The sequence below is a fragment of the Notamacropus eugenii genome, chromosome 6 (genome assembly GCF_028372415.1).
Source record: "Notamacropus eugenii isolate mMacEug1 chromosome 6, mMacEug1.pri_v2, whole genome shotgun sequence".
Lineage (NCBI taxonomy): Eukaryota > Metazoa > Chordata > Mammalia > Diprotodontia > Macropodidae > Notamacropus > Notamacropus eugenii.
In genome coordinates this window covers 30,199,570-30,223,208 of record NC_092877.1, presented here as the reverse complement: position 1 = coordinate 30,223,208, position 23,639 = coordinate 30,199,570, and the positions used below count along the sequence as shown (strand labels likewise).

The window sequence follows — 23,639 nt, the reverse complement described above, 5'->3', positions numbered from 1 at the left end:
AAACTGTGCCATGAAGGAGTAGTTGGAAGAACTGGGATGTTTCAAAGAGAGAAGAGAAGATGAAACATGATCCCTGGGTTCAAGTATTTGAAGGTCTGTCATGTTGAGTACAGATTAAATTTATTTTGCTTGACTCCAGATACAAATCCAGAACCAACAGGTAGAAATAACTGAGACATTCTACTTTTCACCTCATTATATGTCAAAACTTCCTAATGATCAGAGTTGTCAGAAAAGTGTAATGAGCTGCCTCAAATAGGTAGTGACCCCTCTGTCCCTGGAGAGGTTTAGGTATTGTCTGGATGACCCCATTAGAGGTAGGGGTAGATGGGGTGTTCAGGTAGGACTGGTGTGAGGGCTTGCCCAGCCCTATTCATAATAGCTCCTCCACCTTCATTCAGCTCTCACGTGTGATTCCAAGAAGCTGTAATATGCCCAAGGGCCACAGCCTAGGAAACCATCTTGACTAAACCAGGTTGACAGTAACCAACAGGTTATCTGAAATCAGTCAGTGAACTAGGGGGGTGTCTCCCTCAAACATGTGAAGACTTTCCTGGGCAGAATGGGTAGTTGAGAACAATTGAAAGTAGCTGGCACTATGAAGAACATAGGTCTTGGCCAAGACATGGAAGGCATCAAGGTCTACCTCCCAGGCAGTCGTCCTGACTTTTGTCATGCCACTGCACTTTGATGACTCTGGAAGAGAGAGTGAGATTGATGACATTATGTAACTGGACCACTTAAATCCAATTCATCCATGAGTCAAGACATCATCCTGTGACATCACTGGTCTTCTTGAAAAAGGAATGACAACTTTAGGTTGGAGATGGAGGCTCAGGTTTTCCTTTGAACTAAATGACCTCCCTGACATCTTGCAATTCTGAATTTCTAAGATTCCAATCTCACTGAAATTCATTATATTTGACAAAGTTATAGCCATTTCAACTTTATTCATTTAAATTATTATACAAAGTTTGCCTCTTAGTAGGAAAGTTTAATCTTCAACAATGCCATCTATTTTGACAGCAAGAAGCAACTATGTCAACATTCAGCTGGGGGATTATTTGGAATTGTGATGAAATCAGCATCTTTTGTCCCAGGATTTTAAGCCAAATTTGAGAAGGAATAAAATTTAAAAAAAATTAAAAACCCCTACTTTGCTAGCCAGCTCTTTCCAGTTAGTACTGGGTGGTGGCTTGCTAGGAAAAAATACACTATGTGAAACTGAATAAGCACAGTGTATACGTGCTAGGTGAGGAGCGAAGAATGGTGTTCGGATTGAGTTAAATGTTCCATTTTACATTTTGCGTGGGTGAAATAGATATACCTCTGAAATTGCTGGTTATGATTAGTCCAGTGGATGGAATTGGCTGACCAGAGTTTACCCTGATCAAGTACAGCATCTCGGTGTTTTGACATTCTCAGTTGATTTTAATAGTAGGTGTGAATGAAGTAGACTTATTTTACTTTTACCAGGGCAGTTTACTTTGGAGCTCAGCACTTTCTAACATCTGAGAGTTGTAAACAAGAGGTCTATGAAGTGTGAAAAGAGTAAAGACATGAATTTTCTCACCAGAGTCATAGCACGCTGGAGACTTTTTAAAGCTGGAAGTGATTTTAGAGGTCCTTCAAATTCTTCACCTTGGTGTGTTGTAAAGCCTTCACCATCATCATCATCATCATCATCCTAGCAGTAAATAAAGCAGAACTAGGAGAACAAATTATTCAAAAATATTATAAAAATATAATAAAATGTTGCAACATGTAATATTAATAATATTATAAAATATTATAAAATTTTTTGAAAGACTTGAGAACCCTGATCCACACAATTACCTCTCCAGTTGTCTTGTGCTTTCTTATCTGAGTTCATATTGTTAACACACACACACACACACACACACACACACACACCACCCCCACCAAGAAAGCATAATGTCCTTAAAGGCTGGTCCGGTCTTTCATTTTAGCTGTGTATCTCTTGCAGCTAGCACAGTGTCTGCTACATAAAAGATCCCTAATAAATATGATCAGTTGAATTGAATCAAGGGATCCCAGATCTAGAGGGGACCTTAGGAGTCATGTAGTTGCACCTCCTCATTTTACAAATAAGGGGAGAGAAGTGCAAAGTATCTTGCTCCAGGTCACTTAGTCAGTATTAGAGCTAGTATTTGCACCCATGTTCTTTGATTCTTTTTACACTGTCCCACACTATCTCTCAATTCAACCCTCTCATCACACAAAGAGTGGGGTACAAGATAATATATATTGCTAGTGAAAATGCTACTAAATATAAAATTAATTAAATATCTAGTTAAAGGTTAAATTCATCCTAGAGTTTTTGTAGGGAAACTCTGCATCCTCATCATATCCCTTATTTGGGAGGTACATATCTGCAGATATTGATATTAATATATAAGACTTCTATTTCTATGATACTTTAAGGTTTATAACATGGCACCCAAATATCCTTATCACCATTTTACAGGTGTGAAAACTGAGGCTCAAAAGGGTTATCTCATAGCTCCTAAGTGTCAATGCCAGTGTTCTAAACCTGACTCCAAGTCTAGTGTGCTTCCCACCTGGGGACTTTGCCTCCCTTTATACCTCATTGCTTTCTGGGACCAGTAGAGAGGTGCCCCTTTAAGAACCAAGGAAGAGAGGCCGCCAGAACCCAGAGCAGCTGCTTAAAGGTGCCAGGACCACAGAGCATTGTCAGATCCATTTTCCTTGACCTGGATCCCTTCTTTATGTCTGTCTGTCCTGATTTTGATGTCTATCTGTGTTTCTGGACTCGTTTTCTCTCTACTCCCTTCTATTTTGAGGAGTTGGTATATCATTTACCCACCTAGGCTTCAGACCCTTGATGGTGCATTGTGCTTTTCCTTCTGGACGCTTCAATAGGCTTTGTTGTGTCCCATATCTCCAACTCAGGAAGGAGCTGGGCTTCTACTTTCTTATGTACTCATAGATTTCCCATTGAAGCCATAATAGTAATTTGTTCATCAAGGGCTACAGAGTGTAGATGAAGTTTCTTCTGCCTTTACAGTCAGGGGTAATACTTCAAATTCCTTACACTCTGGTTAAAACAGTTAACTTTATTAGTTATAACTCCCACTATGAGTCATTACGTTGGTAGTCAATTCAAGCTCTCACAGACTCATCTTGTGTTTTTATTTGTTTGTACATAAGATGAAAATCTACATGAGTATGATGAAATAGGCTGGGATCAATTAGGGAATAGCTAAGCCAATTGTGGTGCGTAAATGTAATGGAATACTACTTCACCATAAGAACTATGAGTATGAAAAATTACAAAAAGCATAGGAAGCTTTATATGAACAGATGGAGACTGAAATATTCTGGGATCTGGGATCTCATCAATTCAAGGGTTCTTTCCAGTGATACAGATTGCAACTTCATCCTGTTTATAAATCCTGCTTATCTCCATTAAGGTGGCCTAGGGGCTTCACCCAGTATTCTGGAGACTTTTCTTACTTTCTGCAGAGAGAGTGTCAGTAGAGCATCTGGCTGTGCATCTGTCAGCCTTCATTCTCTCCATATGAACAGGTCTTCTCTTCCTTAATCCCTCAATGACATCTTTTAATCTTATTCTTCTCAAGTTAATCACTGATTATATCTTACTTAACCTGCTCACATTCACCACATATCTCTTCATTTACCTCTGTGGATATTTATTTTTAATATATAAGAGACATTTGTATTCTAGATCTCATTGCTGTTGGTATAATGTTAGTATTTTTTTAAAATGGATCTTTGTTTCCCTGATAAGTTTGAAATCATGGAAAGATCTGTTTTAAGTTCTTTATTATTTTGTTTTTCTCCAATTACATGTAAAATAATTTTAAACATCCATTTTTTTTAAATTTTGAGTTCCAAATTCCCTCTCTTCCCTTCCCCCCCCCATTGAAAATGCAAGCAATTTGATATAGGTCATACATGAGTAATCATACAGTATGTATTTCGATATTAGTCATGTTGTAAAAGAAAACAGACCAAATTTAAAAACAAAACTGTAGGACAAGTAAAAAAGTCTGCTTCAGTCTGTATTCAGATTCCATCCATTCTTTCTCTGGAGATGGATAGCATTTTTCATCCTAAGCCCTTCAAAGTTATCTTGTGTCATTGTATTGCTAAAGTAGTGAAGTCGTTCATAGTTGATAATCTTGCAATATTACTGTTATCATGTACAGTTTTTTCCTGGTTCTTTCATTCTTTGCATCAATCACTGAAGGATCTTTGCAGTTTCCTAAAGACTGTCCAGCCTATTCTCCTCCTCCTCTTTATTTTCTGTCCCCCTTCCCTTATCATCTGTCTGTCTGTGCCATCTGCCTTAGATATGCACACTATGAACAAGTTATATAGATCATCAATCCAAACACATGTTGTAATATGGGCAACAGGAATGCTTATTCCCTTTGGTCTTTCTGTGTAGAAGATCGGGCCAAATTTCTTTGAGTGATTGCAGATCACTTCAAGGAGGCCTTGCAGTATGCTATGTCTTGATGTAATCAGCACAATGTCATCCACAAACAGGAGCATCTGGAAGACCTCACCATCCACAGGGAATTCCTCTTCAACTTGGACTTTGCACTAGAGCTCCTCTCACAATAGCAAATAGTTTTGGCAAGCATATGTCTCCCTGTTTTATGCCTCGCCTGATGTTTATGAGCAGAGGGTCATTGAACAAGGTTATTTCTGTTATATCTTTCGAGGAATCATGAGTGATTTTGATATATGGGTGGGTAATACCTTGTTGTAAAGGAGCCAATAAGAGAGCATTTTGTTACTAAATTTGAATGCTTTTTCATAATCAATGCACAATGGTATTCTGTATCCTCTTCATTTTTCAATTAATTGTGAAATGGAAAATATTTGGTCCATTGTGAAAAATCCTTTGTCAAGGCCTGTTTGTTCTCTGCTGATGTTCTCTTTGAGGATGACCTCAACTTGTGCATTAGTGACTCTCATAAATGGAAGAGTAGATCTACAGATCAATAACTGTTGAGGCTCTCTGTCACTCTTTTTTACTATATTAATAAGGTCTGAGTTTGGGGGTTTTCTCCCCCATATTTTTGGTACCCTCCCCTGTTTCAGATACTGTGTGTCTCAGTCCCTCAAGACCATCACCACTGAATAGCCTCTAGCCTGGTTCTCCTCCGTATGTACTTGGTTTCTAACTCTTCTCTAAGAGAGTCCAGGACTGTGATATTAAAGTCCAAGTATAGGGATTCCACTGACTTTCATGAGAAAAATGGTTGGCAAAATGATTTTTGCAAATTGTTTTCATTTTTCATACTCTGCCCTTCTTCCATTTTCAGTTAAATACAATGACTGCAAGAAAAGGAACACTGTTTTTTAGAAGAAAGAAACTGGATTGGTGTAATTATAATGAGCAAGCTTGGTTGTAGAGAAGAGTTGAAAAATGTACCTACCTCCTTTCTTTGAAGATGTGAGGGTTTATGGGTGTTGCATATACTGTCAGTCTTGGTTGATTTGTTGGTTATTTTTCCTGAAATGCTTTTCTTTACCCTTTTTAATTTTTATTCTTTGTAACAAGGATTGGTTTATCCAGTAAGAGAATGGGAGGCAACATGCTATAAAAATGAGATACCAATAAAAATTTTAAAATAACTGGCACGGACTTATTTAGGTTTAAATTAAACCTCTAGGTAGTTTTAAAAGGGAAGCTAGAATCATAAAATGTTAGAGCTAGAAAGCATCTTAGAAATGAACCAATCCGAATCCTCATCTTATAGAAGAGGAAATTAAAAGAAAAAGTAGTGAGTTGACTTACCCAGCGTCACATACCTATGGAGCGATGATGACTCCATTTCAGGTCTTCTGACACTCAGGCCAATGCTTTCCCCACCATACTCTGGACTACCTCCACTTGAGTCATTGTTCCTTATAACCCAACATGCAGATGTGGTCCGACTAGTCGTTGTTCATAGCTACTCATGTGAAGATCCTTAGAGTCTTACAGATAATGCAACAACAACAATCAAAGTTGCAAGTGTCTGTCTTTCCAACTAAGACAATGAGGGCAATGTGTGTGGAGTGTGCTGTCTCCGTTGAGATTGCTGGGGCTTGACTAAGCACAAGGGTAACCTTGTTTGCTGTCCTAGATGAGAACAAAGGGGAGCTTGATAAAGCTAGAAAGTCTTCCTGGGGGGCTTTTGCTTGGGTGGACTTTCTAACAGACACAATTTGAAAGCTATTTCTAAACCTCCACTGCTGATGAATGTGTAAGAAGACAGTAAGTGAAAACATGAACAAACTATGTTGGATTTGTTTGGGAGACTAGGGCTTAATCCAGATTTATAAACAGGTATCCACATTAACTCAGGCCACTCTTTCCTTGCTGAGAGTTCTTAAACTGAGGTCCAAGGGGATCTGTGGATAGATTTCAGAAGACTTTTGAAGTTGAGTGAGAAAATGACATCTTCCTTTTCACTAATCTCTAACTGAAATTGGGCATTTATTTGAATTATGATTTTTTAAAAATTATTCTGATTTAATAAGCTTTGCCAGAGGGTTTTGTCTGTCTGTCTGTCTCTGTCTGTCTGTCTCTGTCTCTCTTTCTCTCCTACACACATGCACATACACACACACACACACACACACACATATACACACACACATTAACTCCTGGATTGACAAACTCCTTTGATAGAGAAAAGAAACATTTTTAGAGGCTTTTAAGTCACTGTATTTTAGTGTACTTTAAAAACATTCTATATGCAAAAAACCTAATTTAATAAAACAGTTGATTGTGTAACAGAAAGAGTGCTTGGTAAGGAGTCAGAGAAGACCTGGATTCAAATCTTATCCCTGAAATTTACCAGGTCACAAAATGTGACCTAGAGCAAATCACTCATTTAACCTTTTTCTGTATGAGTTTCCTTATGTGTAAAATGAGATTATTAATACTTGTAGTGCCTATACTATTGTGTGAATCAAGAGAAATAATGCATGTAAAGTGCTTTGTAAACTTTAAAGCCATATGTAAACATGAGTTATTATCTGCCTTACAAAAGATATCTTTGCTTTACCAAGGCTAATAATCTCAATGAAAAAAGCTCTTAATATATTTAAGAGGTGATAGATATCATTTCCAAAATGGTGATTGAGTATACAGACAGCTTGACAGGAAAACATCAGTTGTAAAAAGTAAGACCTGAGAAAGATAGTTGCAAGCCTTGAGTAAAGAAAGGCAGGTGGATCCTCCCAAAAAGAGACTCTCTGCCTCTGTTTATTCTTTTCCTAAGGAGGAAGAGTGCTACTTTCCTAGTAAGAAGAAGGCAGTCAGTAGAGAATTCCACAAACCCTAATCAAGGTAATATCTAAATGCCCAAATCTGGCAAAGCGCCCAGAATGTTGAGCTATGCTGTGCCAACCATATTCATATTTGTACATATCTGGGAAATTTTTCAGTATTTGTTTACACATGTAGGCACAGTGACATCTTATATAGAGTTCAATAACCAAGTTCAGTGGCATGGTTTGTACATGGATCATCCAGGGAAACATTCTGAGCTGGCTATTTTGCCAACTTGTGGTCTTTGATCATAGCATCATAGATTCAGAGCTGGAAGGGATCTCAAAAGCCATCTAGTTGAACCCCATCATTTTACAAATAAGTGACTGGGACCCAGAGAAGTTAAATTATTTGTCTAAAGTCACATGGCTAGTATCAAAGTTGGGATTTGAACAGGGGTCCTGTGCAGTTGGCAGGTAGGTGGCATAGCAGATGGATACCAGCCCTGGAGTTAGATGGACCTGAGTTCAAATCTGACCTCAGGCACTTACAAATTATGTGACCCTAGGCAAGTCACTTCACTCTGTTTGCCTCATTTTCTTCATCTGTAAAATGAGCTAGAGAAACAAATGGCAAACCACTCCAGTATCTTTGCCAAGAAAACCCCACATGGGGGTCAAGAAGAGTCAGACACAACTAATTGATTAAACCACAATAATCCTGTGCAGTTTGCATTTTATTTACTCAGAAAAATTAATAGCAAGTTTATGTTTTCTAAAAACTGTCTAAATTTCAAAGAACAGACCCTGTACTACTGAATTCCCTTGCTATTAAGCAGATATCTCCCTTCCTTTTTTAATAGCCTTTTCAAGAAGTTCTGTTTTTCTCCTTAGAGACTGGACTAAAGTGTTTAATTTCCACTGTCTCTGGGTAGACAAGACTGGAAAGAGTATTCAATGAAACAAGAGTACAGTGCTCCTTTTCCCACCCTCCTTCCCCTCCCTTCCAAGTCTTTTCACTTCCTCTTCAGGATCAGAATTCTTGGCACAGTTCTATGGTGAGACAAGAGTTTTTTTCACACCTCATTATGATCACACTTGTTTCAATCCTGATATGGCAGAATTCGATAGTGGAAAGTCAAAGTCAGACAACGTGGATTTGAATTCCAGCTGCATCATTTACAACTTGGGTGACCTTGGGCAAGTCATTAAACCATCTCAACACTAAAATAAAGAAGCAGAACTAGATGAGGTCCCTCTATGAGTCTTTTGTGTTAATAATATTTCTTGCAGATTCCACTTCAATTGAGATGTAAAACTTCTCTTGTTGGGGTTAGCTGTTGATATGGTGATAGTGACAGCCCAGTGACGATTTTAGTAGCAGAGCTAGAGTACCAGTGTTCTTTTCCATTTATTTATTTAACAAGCATTTATTTTCGACTTACTATGCATCAGGCACTGTGTGGCCCTGACCTCAAAGAGCTTATAACTGTAGTGTTTAAAACGTTCAAGAGATATTGTTTCTGAGTAATTTGTTACTTTGTTAACAATGCTAGCATTTTATTAATAAAAGAGGTCAGTGGTATTCTCAAATGCCAGAGACCTCTCTTGGCATTGGCTTCAGTGGGTGTTCCTGAGGGTGGCAATCTGCTGTGATGGGTTCACAGCTAGTGAGGGAAAGAATATTACAGTGAGAGCTGGACCTATTCTGATGAAGGACTTGGGGAGGGGCTATAAATTTGATTACATCCTTTAGTTTTGAATTACTATCTCCACCCAAATTTGAGCAGAACACAATGGGCTTCCACACCTTAGATTAAATCTCTTGTTATACTGGGTGAGATCTATCCACCATTGAGGAAAAAGTTAATTCAACATTCAGAGACAGAGCTTGAAAATGAGGACTTTAGAAAAAGGGGGAAACTATGGATCTCCCCAAATCCTTTAATAATCATTTCTCTCATATTTGACTAGGATGGGGGGGGGGGAGGGAAACAACAAAGTAAATATAAAAATATCCAAACTAAATACAAAATAATCTGATGGGAGAGCAGAGCCCTAAAACCTGGAGATTTGGAGCCAAAGACTCTGAGTCCCACTCCTGGCTCTGATCATCGTATTTGCTTGACTTTGGATATGTTGTTTAATCTCTCTGGGCTTCAATCCCTAATCTTCAAAATGAGGAGGCTGAACTCAGTGACCTCTAAGATCTCTTCTTTCTCTAAAACTAAGATTTTCTGAATCCCCATGTAGGCATGGCACTTCAGCTGAGCCTTGGAGGGATCTGGAGATTATAGGAGGCAGCAGTGAAGTAGGACAGCATTCCACACTTGTGGGATAGTCATTATAAAGCTGTGGAGATGGCCAAGGGGAAAGGAACGAATATTTATTAAGTACCTACTATGTTCCAAGCACTGTGCTAAATGCTTTATAGTTATTTTTTTTTTAATGTTTATTTATTTATTTTTAGTTTTTGACATTCATTTTCACAAAATTTTGAGTTCCAAATTTTCTCCCCATCTCTCCCCTCCCTCCACCCCATAACACCTTACATTCTGATTACCCTTTCCCTCACTATACCCTTCCTTTTATCATACCCCACCCTTCCCTTTCCCCATCTTCTCTCTTTTCTTGCAGGGCAAGATAGATTTCTATACCTCATTACCTGTATTTCTTATTTTCCACTTGTATGCAAAAGCAATGCTCAACATTCATTTCTGATACTTTTAATTCCCACTTCTCTCCCTTCCTCCCTCCCCATCTATCCCCAATGATAAGGCAAGCAATTCAATATAGGCTACATATGTGTAGTTGTGCAAAAAACTTCCGTAACAGTCATGTTGTGTAAGACTATATTTCCCTCCATCCTATCCTGTCCTCTATTTATTCTATTATATCATTTGATCTCCCCAAAAGTGTTTACTTCTAATTACTCCCTTCTCCCATTTGTCCTCCCTTCTATGATCCCCCTCACCCCCTTGTCCCCTTCCTCCCTACTTTCCTGTAGTGTAAGAGAGATTTTCATACCAAATTGAGTGAGCATGTTATTCCCTCCTTAAGCCAAATGTGAAGAGAGTAAGTTTCACTTTTTCCCTCTCACCTCCTTCCTTTTCTCCTCCATTGAAAAAGATTTTTCTTGCCTCTTATATGAGTGATAGTTTGCCCCATTACATTTCTCCCTTCCTCCTCCCAATGTATTCCTCTCTCACCCCTTAATTTTATTTTTTTAGATATCATCCCTTCTTATTCAACTCAGTCTGTGCTTTGTGTGTGTGTGTGTGTGTGTGTGTGTGTGTGTGTGTGTATAATCCCTCCACTTATTCAAATAGTGAGAAAAGTCTCAAGAGTAACAAATATTATCTTTCCATGTAGGAGTGTAAACAGTTCAACTTTAGAAAGTCCTTTATGATTTCTATTTCCTATTTACCTTTTCATTGATTCTCTTCTCTTGATTCTTGTATTTGAAAGTCAAATTTTCTATTGACTTCTAGGCTTTTCATCAAGAATGCTTGATAGTCCTCTATATCGTTGAATGACCATTTTCCCCCGGAAGTATTTTACTCAGTTTTTCTGGGTAGGTGATTCTTGGTTTTAATCTCAGTTCCTTTGATTTCTGAAATATCCTATTCCAAGTCCTTCAATCCCTTAATGTAAAAGCTTCCAGATCCTGTGTTATCCTGATGGTATTTCCACAATACTCAAATTGTTTCTTTCTAGTTGCTTGCAATATTTTCTCCTTGACCTGGGAACTCTGAAATTTGGCCACAATATTCCTAGGAGTTTCTCTTATCAGATCTCTTTCAGGAGGTGATCCGTGGCTTCTTTCAATATATATTTTGTCCTCTGGTTCTAGAATATCAGGGCAGTTTTCCTTGATAATTTCATGGAAGATGATATCAAGGCTCTTTTTTTGATCATGACTTCCAGGTAGTCCCATAATTTTTAAATTGTCTCTCCTGGATCTATTTTCCAGGTCAGTTGTTTTTCCAATGAGATATTTCACATTATCTTCCATTTTTTAATTCTTTTGGTTTTGCTTTGTAATTTCTTGGTTTCTCATAAAGTCATTAGCTTCCATCTGCTCCATTTTCATTTTTAAGAACTATTTTCTTCAGTGAGCTTTTGAACCTCTTTTTCCAATTGAATTAGCCTATTTTTAAAGGTGTTATTTTTTTTTCAACATTTTTTGGGTCTCTTTTAGTAAGCTGTTGACTTGCTTTTCATGATTTTCTTGCATCACTCTCATTTCTCTCCCCAAGTTTTTCTCCACCTCTCTTACTTGATTTTCAAAATCCTTTTTGAGCTCTTCCATGGCCTGAGACCATTGCATATTTATTTTGGAAGCCTCTAATGGTAAGCATTGTTCTTCTTCATCGAAAAGGATGGAAGAAAATACCTGTTCACCAAGAAAGTATGGTCTTATTTTTTCCCCCTTTTTGGGGCAATTTCCCAGCCAGTTATTTGACTTTTGAGTCCTTTGTCAACAGCAGGGTATACTCTGGGGACCTGTAAGTTCTCAGTAACTCCAAGGTGGCACAATCAAGGGAGAGGAATTTATTCCTCTCCTAGTCTGCACCCTGGTCTCAGAGCAACCAAAAACTTTTCTGCCCAGAGTCTTTGAGTAGTAGAATTTCCACTCCACAACAGACTCCAGCTCCACCACATCCCACGACCATGCTCAGGGCTGAGATTCAGATCAACCACTCAATTCCCCCAGGGGCTTTAGGCTGAAGGCTTTACAAATGGATGCTGCTGCTGCATCCTCCACTGCTGAGACCGCCACCTGGGGCTGGAGCTAGGGGAGGACCTGCTCCCTTCTTGCCCAGTTGAAAAAGTCCTCTCACTGCCCTTTGATGTTGTCCTTGGTGTTTGTGCGTTGAGGAATCTGTGAACCTCCACAGCTGCTGGGGATTCCACCCCTGAGGGCTGCTCTGGTCCTGTTCCTCCCAGTGCTGTGCAGGCAAGGCTGAGCTGTGCTCTGCTCTGTGTTGGTGTGATAGACCTTTCCTATCAGCCTTCAAGGTTACCTTGGGCTGGAAATCTCTTTCACTCTGTCATTCTGTGGCTTCTGCTGCTATAGAATTTGTTGAGAGTCATTTTTATAAGCATTTTATGGGCTGTCATGCTTTGTAGTTATTATCTCAGCTAGGAGGCATGGCAAAGTGGAAAGCAAGCGCAGCCTGGAGTCAGGAAGATTCATCTTCCTGAGCTCAAATCTAGCCCCAGACATTATCTGTATGACCCTAGCAAGTCATACCACCTGTGTTTGCCTCAGTTTCCTAATATGTAAAATGAACTAGAGAAGGAAATGACAAACCACTCAACAACAACATGCTAATAGGTCTGTGTAGTTGGGTGATATAGAAAGTTGAAGGAAGTAAAATATAAAAAGATGGAAAAGGTAGGAAGTGGCTGTATTATGAAAGGCTTTAAATGCTGAACAGGATTTGCTATGAATCCTGTATTTGAGAGGGAGCCACTGGAGCATACTGAGTGGGGGAATGTCACAGTAGGACCTACACAATAGGAAAATGACTTTGATGGCAGAATAGAGGGTAAAATGGAGAGCGAAGAGACTTGAAACAAAAAAAAAAAAAACAATTAGAAAAGAACTGTTGTAATAATCCAGTGGTGAAGACTGCTTAAACTCATGTGGTGGTTGTGTCAATGGAGAGAGGTCATTTATACCTGAAATGTTGCAATGGTAAAAAATGACAAAATTGGATAATGATTTCAACTTTGAACATATTAAATAAGTGGGAGTTAGGAACCAAGGATGACACCAAGGTTGCCAGCCTAGGTGAACAGGAGGCTGGCGGTATCCTCAATAGAATAGTAATTTGCCAGTGCAAAGGCACAGACAGGATGAACTAGAAGGAAAAGCAAGTAGGTCCATTTGGCTTTTGCTATATGGTCATGAAGAACATTTGAGACATTGCTTTTTTTTTTCAAACCTTGAATTAAGGGTTAACTCTGAATGAAAGAGAAAACATTTATTAAGCACTCACATTTATTAAGCACTTACAATGAGGAAAGCAAGACCTGTCCTGCTTCTGAAGAGTTCTCATTCTGATGAATCTGCTCTGAAACTTATGATACTTGAAACGTTTCTAAAGCACTTCAGTCCTCATTGTAGTAAATACATCCAGATGCAGGCTGGACTCACATAAATGAAATGAACACAGGTGTAGAACTCAAGCAGTGGATTTGTGGTTCTCCTTTCACTTGTGGGAAAACTGCATTTTAGAGAGTACTGGGGCACGGCTGGGTTCTGTGATCATATTTCCATCATATATCATTTCATATAGCTTTCAATGAAGGCAGTAGGAGTCCTTGGTAACAGAAGAACACAGGTAAGCTTTAACTGGATTTAAATATACACAGTACATATCACCAAAGCATATTGAACCATAGTATAATTTCACACAAAGATCTCAACTTCTTTGCTTCTATCCAAAGACTTGGAACTCTGCCACATGTAACGAATCTTACAGTAAATGACATTTACAAATTTTGAGTTCCCCTTTGCTGCTTTGGTAGAAATGATAGTAGTTACATTCCTCCCCCTCCAGAAATCTATAGAAGAAGGATAAACAGCAAACAAAGAAATCAATTTCACTATATACATTTCTTGGTCCTTATTACTATTGGTCCTTTTCTTCAATAATTGGCCTCTCTGATATGCTAAGATCCTTTAGTTCCTTCCCCTTGTACTTAGGGAATTCTGCTCCAGAGTTACCTTTCCTTGCCCCAAGAAAATCTGAGGGGGCTGTGCTCAGTCTTTGGGAGTGAGGGAAGGCTGGGGGCTACCACGTCAGAAGTCCTCAGCCAAGAATATTATGTTAAGAAGGATTTCTAGGACTGTACAGTGTTTTTCACTGCCAAGGAATTGTTAGCTGGGTATGGTGACCTCCTGAAAGGACAGTGTTTGGCATATCATGCAGTGTTTACAATTCCTTTGTGAAATTTCAGACACCCTTGGAGAAAGGGAGAAAGGTTTTGTACAGTTGATTCAGTACATTTTTAATAGCCATATATGGTACTAGGTAGAGAAATAGAGATATCGATATAAAAATATCTGTTCTTCCAGTCTCCATTTAGGGTTTTTTTTTAAAATGCTCTTCTGAGCATTTTCAGGAGGGAAAGGAGTAACTTGTTGATGATATAGCCTCACGAAACAAAGGAATAAAAATAATCTATTGGGAAAAAAATAACTGTGGAATCTTTGAACATTAGAAGCCAAGTGATACTTTTTCCTTATAGAAACAAAGTGGAAAGATTTTTAAAGTATGCAGTTTAATGTTAGGTTTCTGGTGGAGTTTTAAGTATTTACTTTCCATTAAAAAATATTAGTACAAGGTCTGACTCGAGCTTTGAAATATAGATGAATTTCCAGGCAGTTGCATTTGGTTGAGGCTTACCAGTTCCTGCATTATTAATAGAAACCCTGCTGCTAACTTTGGATAACTATTTGGAAAATATATAAAGGAAACTATTTGGCAAACATTATTTCCTTGTTTTCTATTATAGTGATAGCCACCAGCTAAGAATCAAATGATCGCATTACCTAGTCCTGATTTCACCTAATTTGAATGAGATTTTCCCTCCTATTGCCAGTTGTTAGTATACTCTCAAAATAAATTGACTTGTTTATATCTCATATGGATTTGCATTTTGAATTTACTTATCTGTGCATGTATTTTTTATCTCCAGGTAGATTGTGATTTTTGTAGCTCTCAAAAAAGACCTGGAAGCTTAAAATAAATGTATATTTAATTGAATTGTATTAAAAACTATCCACCTTTAAAAACTACCTTGTCATTAAAAAAAATAGCTCTAGATGTCAAGGGCCTCCTCTTAAGTTTGTTTTTTGTTTTTTTTTTTCCTGAAATTGAAGAGCCAGATAAGGGAAATTGAAAAGCTTGTGAGTACCATAAAAGAGAGAATCCAGGCAATGCACTTTTCAAATCAAATTCATTTCTGTTCTATGAGCATGCCACAATACGATCGATGCCTGAGTACTTATCTGGGAAACATAGTCAGTTTACTATTATAGAAAATTGTCCACCAAGAACTTAAGTCGTAAAGCAAACAAACACGACTCTGCCAGCCTTCTTAGTTACCATGACCTCTTCTCAGCTTTCAAGAAAGCAACCGAAAATGATTACAAGGTTGGGAAATGGCTGAGAGTAAAGGCTGGATAGCTGGTGGTACCTAATTACAGTCGTCAGGCATGTTAAGAAATAGCCTATGAGTGACGTGGAGCAGCTGTTCTATTTTCATTAAGGACAGAGCAAGAAATAATGGGGCTGCTTTTGTAACAGGGAGACATTATGACTGATTTAAGGAAGCATTTCCTGTGTTGCTCATGGAACTTTAAGAAAGGAACTTAGAGCTCATCCAGCCCAGTGTTCTTAATTCTTTCTATCATAGACCCCTTCAACAACAGTCTGGTGTAGCTTATGGACCACTTCTTAAATTAATGTCTGGAAATGTATAAAATAAAATATAGAGGAAACCAGTGATATCAAAAACAGTTATCATTGTATATACAAAACAATCAAATTCATAGACCCCAGGTTAAGAATTCCTGGATTCTGCTCTAACCCATCTCAACTGACAGATGAAGAAATTCAAGTCTAGAGAAAGGAAAGGATTTGCCCAAGGTCATGTAACTGTAGGTTATGATAAGGAGTTACTCACAGGATGTGTTGTTTCCTTGGTAAGAAATTTCCAAGGTACCAGGAGACTTCTCTGGATACAGTTCTCCCCAAAAGCAGGAGTTTGGACTCTTGTCAAGTTTCCTTCAGATTGTTTTGTCTGTCTCTTCCTTTACAGCTCTGATGGCCTGCTTCTCAGAGCTAGTACAGGTACCTTACTGTGGTTTATGTATTTTGTTTGTTTGTTTCAATGGCTACAGTTTCCCATGAGTCCAATATCTCAGGTGGCCCATCCCTCACATCCTCAGGGGCTATTGCCACCACATACACAAGAAGGGCAGCCGCAGAATACTAAAAATCTTAGAATAGGAGTCAGGACCCCTGGATTCTAGTCCAGCTTGACCTCTGACCATCTCAGTGACATTAGGCAGAATGAAAGATGAACCATCTCTGGGTCTTAATCCCATAGTATCAGGAATTTAGAACAGAAATATTGGCCTTAGAGATTATCTAATTCAAAGAACTCCTCCCCCCTCCCCCCAACTATCTCACAGAGGCTGGAAGGACAACACCTATTCAATCCACTGTTGATTCTCAGGGAAATTTCACCTGCCAGGGTTCCTGCCTGGCCTGGTTCTCCCCTCTTTAGGCAGCCTGTTGGTCCGCACCACTCTCAAGGGCTCACTACTCAGGATGGCTCCAAAATTGTTAGTACCCCTTTCATTCATAGCTTAAGACTTTGGGGACATCTTGTGTTATTGGCGCCAGACTTTCTATAAACTCTGAATCGGCTTTACTCCTACACTAGCTGAGAACTGAGCACAAGTGATCCTCCAGCCTCTGCCCTCCCCAGGTAGCAGGTTGACAGGCATACACCATCACAAAGATCCTAAGACTATTTTACAGAAGAGGAAGTAGTGACCTAGAGAAAAAGAGACCTGCTCCAGAAGACCTAATTCAAGTAACCTGTATTGCCTCTCTTTGCCTTCCAATTAATTATCTCTTCATCTGCCTCCTTATGGCCTTTTTCACGTCTTCATTTTCTGTTCCTCCATCTCTTTTCCCTCTGAAATGGGGGGTGGCATGGGGAAGGGGGACTAGGAGAAGCAGGTAAGAAAAGGAGTAAAGTATAATGCCTTTAAATCAACTTATCGTGTAGAATTGTACGGATCACCAGTAGGAAACTTTTGGAGGAGGGAATAAAAATGATTTACTCAGGATGGGCAGACATCTGTCAGTAGAGGAAAATTCAGAATTGTTCCACTTGAGTAGTGTTGTATATTATAGTTAGAGGTTTGTCTTATCTCCCCCAACACTTAACATGGTACTTGGTACACAGTAGCTGCTTAAGAGTTTAGTTGAATCTGTTGAAACATAAAGTGCTATGAAACTACCAACTTTAAGAAAAACCAGCTTCTTTCTTAGAACTGTGAAATAAAGAGCTCACGCATTTCAGGTGTCTTGGAACTGAAAGATGAATGCTAAAGGGATTGACCTAGGTAAAACAGGCAGGCATCCTAAAAACCAATCTGCCATCTAGGTTGCTGTAGTCCATGCTTAAAAAAAAACTGGTTTCAATTATTCTAACAAATTTGCATGCCTGAGATTGACAGCTTGACAAATTATAGGAAATTGCAAACATTTTCTCCAGTCCCAATTATCAAGCCCATTCCCTAAAGAGTTCAGTGGGAGATTTAAGTCTGAAGCTTCCATGGGCAGGGGGGTGGGTTTCCCCTTCCTCAAGGATTGGCTTAGTGTAATAAGAATGCTCATTGGGAGCACGGATCAGCCAGTATACGATACTTTATCCAGTGATGGCTTTTGGCATTTCAACCAGACCACCAACGTATGCCTAACTGAAATGCTGGGAACAAAATAAACTCGGGGCCAGCGTTTGCCTTTGGAAAGGGGGGGGAGAAGAGAAGAAATGCTTATTTATCTGACTGAGACAATATTTTCATTTAGAATGTATTTTGGTTATTGTAAGTGAAAGTTAAGGCAGGTTTCTGAAGAAACTAAACATCATTCCTCTCTGGAGGATTAACCCCTAACTTTAAAAGAAAGAAGAAAAGGGGGGAAAAAACCTTTGCCTCAAGGTAGCCTGTCTCTGGCCCTGGTTGATGAAACTTTCTCCTCCTCACTGATGGTTTGTGGTCTGGGAGAGAGATTTATTAAAAAGCACAAAGTTTTGTTTTGTTTTAGCGGGGAGGGCTCATCCAAGCAGATCCAATCATTTTGCCAAACACATGATACATGTGAGAAATAAAAAAAAAGTATCGGGAAAAGAAATATAATTAGTAAATCAAACTCTACAAGCCAAAGGTTAGGGTTAATTCTCCCTTCAACCCTGATTGGACATTTATAATTTATTTCGAATTGAATAATAATTAGCATTTATATGGTGCTTTGAGGTTTGAAAAATGCGTTATACAAATAGTTTTTTTGATCCAGTACTCCTAGGAGGTAGATGTTGTGGTTAGCCCTGTTTTACCAGAGATGTAAATTGAGGCCAAGATCTCACCCTGAGTCACTTGGGCATGAAAGTATCAGAGATAAGGTTTGAATTTGAGACTTTCTAACTTGAGGTCCCTTATATTATCTATTGCACCTATAGAGGAGATTATATATGACTTTTTAAAAATGTTTCTTCATTTGCGTTCTTTCACTTCCCTCTCCCAACCCCTTGCAGCTTCCGAATTTGTCTCGGATATAGCTTTTCAACAGAGAAATATGTTTGTTTTCTATTCTTGATAGAGAAAAGTGTATGTTTACATACATACATATGCATACATATATGCACACACACATATACATATACATATATGTACACGTGTATTTATGTATGTGTGTATGTATATGTGTGTGGAGAGAGAGAGAGACCCTGATAGATATCAGTGAAAATAGTTTCATTGATTTTGAAGTAAACACCTTCGAGTTTTGCTTTAAATATTTCTGGCATTTTTGGAGTTATGTGTGAATTTCCTGGAGTTGAATATATCAGTTTTATTCTTCTATTAAGTGACCTTTGGAGGGTCAACATATTTAGAGATAAGGAACGAATCTGTCAAACTTGGAACTGCCAGTGACTTCATGAATTTCCTAGGTAAAATGTACTTGGGGGAAAAGTACTGACCACAGCCTAGCCTTAGGTCTGCTGTTTAAGTATTTGAAAAATAGAGCTCAAAGAGCTCTCATTTTACAGATAGGGAGACAAAGTCTCAAAGAGATTAAGTGGTTTACCCCAAATTAGTGACAGGACAAAACATCCAGTGATCTTTCTGGTATAATATCCTGATTTATTACCATAGCAAAGGACACAACAAATTGGAACACTTAGGGAGGGGAATGCCAGCTTTCCAAAGAAAGGAATTGCCTTCAAACAGTAGTTTTTGTTGTTGTTGTTGCAAAGATCTGTGTGATTGTGTTATTATCTCAAATAGCAGTCAATTTAATGAGCATCTGTTTCAGCTGACCTTGGAAGGATAGCTCATGACATTGAGCTCTTTCTGACATCTCAATATTAAGGAACTTCATGACCACATGAGAGGTTTACTTCTTATATCAAAGTCAAGGAGTGAATATTGGAGGAGAAAATATGATCCCCACATCGAAGACGCTGGCAACGCACTTCACAGGGCTTCAACTAATTCCATTCCAAAGGTCATTTTAGCTCTGGGAGCTTTATACGTTGGCATGAGTCTCATGTCAAGGGGCCATAGACATTGAGTCTTGCAGTCTAAAGAAGCAAGTGGAATTTCTTCTGAAGTTCTCATCCTGCTCTCACAAAGCAAGGGATACCCTAAAAGGAGAACACGAAATATTCTGTATCTTCATTCCTTCCCATGGGATCTTGAGGATCTATAAATCAATGGCCAGTTCTCTAGGGTGGAATTGTATCATGCAAATGATTGTAAGCGCTAAGTAAGTACTCTTTGAACATATAAAATGTCACATGGGAAAAGATATTCAAGTAGAGAGCTTCTAGTCCCGGAGAGAAGATGACTTGTCTCTTAGGAAAAATAATAGATACACCTGATTCCATACTTGCCTTACTTCTTGCTACACTTCATAAGTTCCTTCCAAGGAATTCACTTCAGTAAATATTTATTAAACAACTGCAACATGCTGGGCAGTGTGCTTAGTGCTGAAGATGCAGAGATGGATTAAGGAGCTTACCTTCAAACAGAGGAAAGAGAGTGGAAACAAATAAGCTCTCTATATATACATATATATATGTATGTATATATATACACACACACATATACATATATACATATATATGTATGTGTATATATATATATATATATATATATATATATATATATATATACAAAATTCAAAGTGACTTGGGATGTATCCCCCACTAGAAACTGGGGGATATAAGGATAGCCCTTGTGTAGAAGGAGACATTGGAACGGAGATCTGAAGGAAGTTAGAGAATATAAGAGGCAGAGGTCGAGGGATTTTATTCCAAGCCCAGTTGATTTTGGTCTTTTCAGTTTTGTCAACTCTTCATGACCTCATTTGGGGTTTTCTTGGCAATGATACTGGAGTCATTTCCTTCTCCAGCTCATTTTACAAAGGAGGAACTAAAGCAGACAGGGTTAAGTGACTTGCCCAGGATCACATAGCCAGTAAAGTGCCTGAAGCCAGATTTGAACTCAGGAAAATGAGACATCCAGACTCCAGACCTGGCACTCTATCCACTGTTTTTGCAAAGACAAAACAAGAAAGGGAACATCCTCTATGGGAAATAGCAAGTAGGATGGTTTGTCTATAGCATAGGATAAAGGAGATTTATATACAATAAATTGGTAAACATTTTAAGGGTTGTTATATACAGAAACATCAATAAATGTTGTAGCCAGTCAATCTATAAGTATTTGTTTATCACCTACTATGTGGAGGCACTGTGCTAAGAGCCAGATATTGAAAGACTTCAAATGCCAAACACAGAACTTTCTATTTTATGCTAAAGGCAAGTGGGAGCCCCAGCAGCTTCTAGAGCAAGGAAGTGACATGGTTAGATCTCTACTTTAGGAAAACCCCCCTGGCAATTATGTGGAGGGTAGACTGGAGAGAGGAGAGATTTGAGGCAGGGAGACCAATCAGAAGGCTGTTAGATTTGTCCAGGTAAGAGGTGATAAAGGCTGGAATTAGTGGAATGGACATCTCTGTTGGAAGTTACTGACAACAGTGTAACAAAAATCTAATAATGAGCCTAATTACTTATTAATTAAGCTAATCTGGAAACTACCTTAATCTAAGAATCTTCCTTTGAAGTGTTACAACATATGTACTAGTGTATTCCAGTAATCATATACGATGTTGTAATAGCAATAAATTAGTTCTAGAAAACAAAGGGAGATTTCAGTCTTTTTTTTTCAGGCCGACCACATTGCTCATCCAAGGAAGGAGGAGTGGGAGTGATACCCTTCTGATCTGAGTGAGAACAGGCTAGACATGTATAGCCTTGGTCAGTTCCCTTCATTCCTTGGCACAAATACACAGGACTGCCAGGTGCAGTTTAGAGCACTTTGCCCGCCTCTGTAAATGACCACTTTGCCTCTGTTTACATCTAGTACCTACCTATTCTTAAAGGATATCATGTTATAGCTTGAATAAACCATTTGCAGTTACCAATATAGTCTCTCCCAATATATAGGTTCAGTGATGCAAAGTGAAGGGAGCTGACCCAGGAAATCGTTGTGCACAGTAATAGCAATATTGTATGATAATCAAGTGTGGATGACTTAGCTATTCTCAGCAATTCAATGATCCAAGACAATTCCAAAGGACTCATGATGAAAAATGCTATTAATGCAGATTGCAGCATACTATTTTTCACTTTGTGTGTGTGTGTGTGTGTGTATGTCTGTGTATTTCTTTTGGGTCTGTTTTGTTCACAACATGACTAATATGGAAATATGTTTCACATGATCTCACATATATAACCTATATCAAATTACCTACCTTATTAGGGAAGGGAGAGATGAGAGAGGGAGGGAGAATATTTGGAATTCAAAATTTAAAGAAAAATAAATGTTAAACATAATCTTTACATATAATTGGGAAAAATAAATTACTGTTTTTAAAAATTGTGTGTGTGTGCTCAGGAGTTCAACAAGAGTTACTATGATCAAATCAACTATAAGAAAGTGCTAGGTAGGCAATTAATTAATTATCCAATCCATTTTCAAAACAGACTCTCACATGGTCATCTAATGTGGCTTCTATTAAGTATATGTAACAGCATGCAGTCTACAGATCACAAAGTCATTGGGGAAGGAGTAGTCAGCTCCTCATTAGGTAAAGAGAGGTCTCAAGAGACCTGTGACCACTGATTTTATGAAGCCACAGTCCACACTCAGTATCACATTAGGTACCATTAAGTCACACGGGAACTGTCATACTACCACAAATTCTAGCCAAGACAGTATTGGAGACAACGCTTGTCAGTGGCACTGAGGTGAGAGCAAGACTGATGTGCTCAGTCAATAAGCATTTATGCCATAGCTATTATGGGCCAGGTTCTGAAGATACAAAGACAAAAGTGAAATTTCTTTGCCCATGAAGAGCTTACATCCCATCAGAGAAACAAAGTGGACTGATATCTATAAAAATAGACACGATCTTCTTGGGGAGAGGTACAGGTGCAAGGGGGAAGAGGGTAGTGGTTAGGGGAAGGGGGAAACAGCTGGAAGGAGCAGTCAAGTTTTCATGTAAAAAGGAGCATTTGAACTGAATCTTGAGGGAAACTAGAATTCCAAGACATGGTGAGGAAGGAGTTCATTCCTTGAGGGATAACCAGTGCAGAAACACAGAGATAAGAGATGGAACATCATGTGTGAGGAAGAGGAAGAAGGCCAATGTGGATGGACCAAAGAGTATATAGAGGAGAGTAATATGGAATAAACTGGAAAAGTAAACCCTTCAACTTGAGGTCTGGTCCGTGGGGGAGTTGCTTTACCATCTGTGATGCTGAATGTGAAACGTTTTTCCTGCTGATATTGGGGATTTGAGTTTCTTTTTGAATATGATATGTCCTGGGGTTCAGTTATTTATATTTGTAAAAGAAAAATTGAAGCCCCATTAATGACTATTATTTAGAAATACTCATCAAATGCTAGGAAATCCTACTGCTTGTGTCAAACTTGGGTTTTTGGTAACCTCTTCTGTTCCCCAAAGGAATATTTTGTTTTCTTGGCTTTGCAAACTCCCAGACCCTGTGGTCTGAATGCCCATGAGGTTGTCATCAGGGAACATCTAGCCCCCTCCTCTTAAAATCCGAATCACCAGTAAGTCGGGAAGATGTTTTCAAACATTGGGAGGTCTGTTTTGGATCACACCCGAGCTCTATCTTCCCGGAGACTCTGAAAATGAAGTGAAGCAGTTCTTATGCGGTTACAAGAGCTCCGTGATTTACAGTGTTGGACTCACCAGACTGCTCTTGCCTCTGAAAAAGCCCAAGCCCTCAACAGCCGTTTATTTTTAAATTATAAAAAGCAGCTCTATGTACGGTGTACTTGGTTGCTAGAGGGCAGAGAAACATAGGTTTAAAAAAAGGGAGAAAAATGCCGTTAATCCCCAGCAGGCTCCTGGGCAGTAGAGCAGTTATGGATGACAAAAGTTAATTAGAAACATGAGCAGTTTAACCAAAAACGTTTGTGACAATTGGGAGTGCAGCGTCTCCAGAAG

The 23,639-nt window shown here is 38.7% G+C and overlaps 1 protein-coding gene and 1 long non-coding RNA gene across 6 annotated transcripts in view; one reads left to right on the top strand and one right to left on the bottom strand.

Moving 5' to 3' along the window:
• Positions 1-23,639, top strand: part of NAV2 (neuron navigator 2) — a 446,141-nt gene that overhangs the window by 215,223 nt on the left and 207,279 nt on the right. The gene's annotated exons all lie outside the window — the stretch shown is intronic.
• LOC140510626 (uncharacterized) lies at positions 104-5,987 on the bottom strand. The gene is made up of 3 exons (XR_011969314.1): positions 5,819-5,987; positions 1,574-1,708; positions 104-696 (listed from the first exon to the last, which is right to left on the bottom strand). It is a non-coding gene; the product is annotated as an uncharacterized lncRNA (long non-coding RNA).